Source organism: Arachis ipaensis, chromosome B01 (assembly GCF_000816755.2).
Source record: "Arachis ipaensis cultivar K30076 chromosome B01, Araip1.1, whole genome shotgun sequence".
Lineage (NCBI taxonomy): Eukaryota > Viridiplantae > Streptophyta > Magnoliopsida > Fabales > Fabaceae > Arachis > Arachis ipaensis.
The window spans coordinates 52,647,518-52,652,555 of NC_029785.2; positions in this window are offsets into that span (position 1 = coordinate 52,647,518).

Consider the following 5,038-nt stretch of genomic DNA (forward strand, 5'->3'; position numbering starts at 1 on the left):
CTAGCTTATACCACGGAGATTCTGATTAAGGAATCTAAGAGATATTTATTCAATCTGATGTAGAACGGAGGTGGTTGTCAGGCACGTGTTCGTGGGGGAATGATGATGATTGTCACGTTCATCACATTCATGTGCGAATGAATATCTTAGATAGGAATACGCATGTTTGAATGGAAAACAGGAATACTTGCATTAATTCATCGAGACACAGCAGAGCTCCTCACCCCCAACAATGGAGTTTAGAGACTCATGCCATCAAAGAGTACAAAGTTTAGATCTAAAAATGTCATGAGATACAAAATAAGTCTCTAAAAGTTGTTTAAATACTAAACTAGTAGCCTAGGTTTACAGAAATTGAGTAAACTATAACAGATGGTATAGAGATCCACTTCTGGGGCCCACTTGGTGTGTGCTGGGGCTGAGACTTAAGCAATTCACGTGCCTAAGGCCATTTTGGGCGTTCAACGCCAGGTTTGGATCCATTTCTGGCGTTGAACTCCAACTTTTGATCCTTTTCTGGCGCTGGACGCCAGAATTGGGTAGAGAACTGGCGTTGAACGCCAGTTTACGTCATTTATCCTTGAGCAAAGTATGGACTATTATATATTGCTGGAAACCCCTGGATGTCTACTTTCCAACGCAATTGGAAGCACGCCATTTCGAGTTCTGTAGCTCCAGAAAATCCACTTTGAGTGCAGGGAGGTTAGAATCCAACAGCATCAGCAGTCCTTTTTCAGCCTGAATAAGATTTTTGCTCAGCTCCCTCAATTTCATTTTGGCATCTCACTTTATCCATTGAAGCTCAGAGTGATTGGCATCTATAAGAACTTAGAATTCAGATAGTGTTATTGATTCTCCTATTTCAGTATGATGATTCTTGAACACAGCTATTTCATGAGTCTTGGCCGTGGCCCCAAGCACTTTGTTTTCCAGTATTACCACCGGATACATAAATGCCACAGACACATAATTGGGTGAACCCTTTGGATTGTGACTCAGCTTTGCTAAAGTCCCCAATTAGAGGTGTCCAGAGTTCTTAAGCACACTTTTCTTTCTGCTTTAGACCTTGACTTTAACCGCTCAGTCTCAAGTTTTCACTTGACACCTTCACGCCACAAGCACATGGTTAGGGACAGCTTGGTTTAGCCGCTTAGGCCAGGATTTTATTTCCTTAGGCCCTCCTATCCACTGATGCTCAAAGCCTTGGGATCCTTTTTATTACCCTTGCCTTTTGGTTTTAAGGGCTATTGGCTTTTTCTGCTTTTTTTTTGCTGCTTTTTCTTGCTTCAAGAATCATTTTTATGATTTTTCAGATTATCAATAACATGTCTCATGTTCACCATTCTTTCAAGAGCCAACATAGTTAACAGTCTTAAATAACAAATTCAAAAGACATATGCACTATTCAAGCATTCATTCAGAAGACAGAAAGTATTGCCACCACATGTAACTAATTAGAATTTCTCTTATTAAAACTCGAAATTTTATTGCCTCTTATTCAAAAGATCTACTATTTTATTCATGTTTGCTGATGATGAGAAAAATAAACTATGGCTTAATTGGAGATAAAATCAAAATAGATACTAATTACTACTATATGACTCCTAAGGTGAACTTCTCTAATGACACTATCACAGATTTAAAGCAGAAATTGGAATTTAACAACCTTAGTTATGGGAAACGGGTGTTCCTCGGATCTTTGGGGTGTTTGGTCCTTCAAGAGATAACTTCTGGCGCTTCAAGTCCCTTAAGTCACGCTCTTGCTCCTCTTGTTCTTTAAACATATAGGTCAGCATTTGACTGTGTTCCTTTTGTTCTTTTATTATTTGCTCCATAGCTTCCCGTATCTTGGTGATAGACGTCTCAAGATACTCCCAGTATTCAGATTGAAGGATTTCTGGGAGAAATTCCTGTGTTTTCTTCTTGGTGGGATCATCCTGTGCTTGTTGATTTTCCATTGATGCTTTGGTAATTGGTTTCTCAACTGAGATATACTCAGTTATTCCCATCCTTACCCCAACGTCCTTGCAGAGCAGAGAAATCACGTTTGGATAAGCCAACCTGGCTTCTTTAGAATTTTTGTTAGCAATTTTGTAGAGTTCAGCTGAGATCAGCTGATGAACTTCCACTTCTTTTCCCATCATGATGCAGTGGATCATCACTGCTCTTTTAACTGTGACTTCAGAACGGTTGCTGGTAGGCAACAGAGAATGCCCAATGAAGTCCAGCCATCCTCTGGCGACTGGTTTGAGATCTTCTCTCTTGAGTTGATTTGGGACACCCTTTGTGTTGGTGGTCCACCTAGCTCCAGGGATACATATGTCCTCTAAAATCTTATCCAGGCCCTTGTCTGTTCTCATCATTCTCCTGTTGAAGGAGTCTGGATCATCTTTCAGCTGAGGTAGCTTTAAGATCTCTCTGATCTTGTCAGGGGTGGTATGAACAATCTTTCCTCTGACCATGGTCCGATATTCATAGAAAGCAGTTCCAAATAGTTTTTGCTTGTCAGTCTGCCACATATTAGCATAAAACTCCTAGATCATATTCCTTCCCACTTTCGTTTCAGGATTAGCTAGGACTTCCCAGTTCTTGATTCGAAATTGCTCCTGGATCTCCGGATATTCATCTTCTTTCAGATCGAATCTAACTTTCGGGATCACTGATCTCAGACCCATTATTTTATTGTAATGGTCTGAATGTTCTTTAGATAAGAATTTCCCTTGATTCCAAAGTGGTTTTGGAACGCTCTCTTTCTTGCCTCTTGGAGTGGGTTGTTTTCCTTTAGGAGCCATGCAACTGGCGTAATAAATGACGTGCAGAAGCTTATCATGCCTCTGTCCCAACACTGCACCAATGGCATGATCACTGGCATCACACATTAGCTCAAATGGTAATTCTTCTACCAAAGAGTCAATAAGATCAACTTTCATGCAGTCTTTTGATGTGTCAGGATGCTGCAAGGCTTTGACAGCGTTCAACTTAAACTCATCATCATTGACTCTCAGGGTTATTTCCCCCTGTTGGACATCAATGAGGGATCGTCCAGTTGCTAGGCAGGGTCTTCCTAGAATGAGAGTAGCACTCTTGTGCTCCTCCATTTCCAACACAACAAAGTCAGTGGGAAAGGCGAATGGCCCAACTCTGACAATCATGTCTTTAATCACGCCTGATGGGTATTTAGTGGAGCCATCAGCAAGTTGGAGACATATCCTGGTTGGTTTAACTTCTTCAGTTAAGCCAAGCTTTCTGATAGTGGATGCAGGTATTAGGTTGATGCTTGCCCCAAGATCGCATAAAGATGTCTTGGTGCATTGACCTTCTAATATGCATGGTATCAGAAAACTCCCAGGGTCTTTGAGCTTCTCAGGAAAGCTTTTCAGAATGACTACACTACATTCTTCAGTGAGGAGAACTCTTTCTGTTTCTCTCCAATCTTTTTATGACTCAAGATCTCTTTCATGAACTTGGCTTAAGAAGGTATTTGCTCAAGTGCTTCTGCAAATGGAATCTTTATTTCAAGAGTCCTGAGGTAATCTGCAAAGCGAGCAAATTGCTTATCCTGCTCCTCTTTCCGGAGTTTTTGAGGATAAGGTATCTTGGCTTTATATTCTTCAACCTTAGTTGCTGTAGGTTTATTGCCTATAGAAGTGGTTGAAGAAGCCTTTTTAGAGGGGTTGTCATCAGTACGTGTGTATGTCTGATCCCTCACTGGCAATTGAGTGCCAGAGTTAGAAGCTGGAGTGACGTGAGATGCCAACTCATTGTCTGTTCTTGGCATCTGAACGCCAGAACTGTGCCCATTTTGGGCGTTCAGTGCCAGGTCTTGCCCATTTTGGGCGTTCAACGCCAGATTCTTGCCTATTTCTGGCGTTGAACGCCAGTCCTGCCTTATTTCTGGCGTTGAACGCCAGTCCTGAGCATGGTCTGGGCGTTCAGCGCCAGCTTTCTACCAAATTTCTGGCGTTTTAATTCCAGAATTACTTTTTCCTGGGCTCTTACTGTCCTCAGGTAAATTTTGGGTGGTTTGCTCGTTTCTTAGCTTTTTGCTACCTTGAGGTGGGGTATTTAATGTTTTCCCACTTCTTAGTTGAACTGCTTGGCATTCTTCTGTTATTTGCCTTGACAGCTGCTGCTTTGTTTGCTTAAACTGTTCGTCCATATGTATATTAGCCATCCTTGTCTCTTGTAGTCTATCTTTGAATTCGGCTAACTGCTTTGTTATAAAGTCCAATTGCTGATTGAATTCAGCAGCTTGTTTCACAGGACTGAGTTCAGCAGTTGCTGTTTTAACCTCTTCTTTCATGGAAGGGTCACTGCTTAGGTACAGATGCTGATTCCTGGCAACTGTATCAATGAGCTCTTGAGCTTCTTCAATTGTCTTCCTCATGTGGATAGATCCACCAGCTGAGTAATCTAGAGACATCTGAGCTCCTTCAGCAAGCCCATAATAGAAGATGTCTAACTGAACCCACTTTGAAAATATTTCAGAAGGGCATTTTCGTAGCATCTCTCTGTATCTCTCCCAGGCATCATAAAGAGATTCACTATCTCCTTGTTTAAAGCCTTGGATGTCCAGCCTTAGCTGTGTCATCCGTTTTGGGGGAAAGTATTGATTCAGGAATTTTTTTGTCAGCTGTTCCCATGTCCTTATGCTGGCCTTAGGTTGGTTATTCAACCACCTCTTAGCTTGATCTTTTACAGCAAATGGAAATAGTAATAGTCTGTAGACATCCTGATCTATTTCTTTATCATGTACTGTGTCAGCAATCTGTAGAAATTGGGCCAGAAACTCTGTAGGTTCTTCCTGTGGAAGACCGGAATACTGACAATTTTGCTGCACCATGATAATGAGCTGAGGATTCAACTCAAAGCTACTGACTCCAATGGAGGGTATGCAGATGCTACTCCCATATGAAGCAGTAGAGGGGTTAGAATATGACCCCAGAGTCCTCCTGGACTGTTCATTTCCGCTTAGGTTGGTCCATGATGGAGAAAGGGAGATGATATAAAAATTATTTTTATTTATTTATTTATTTAT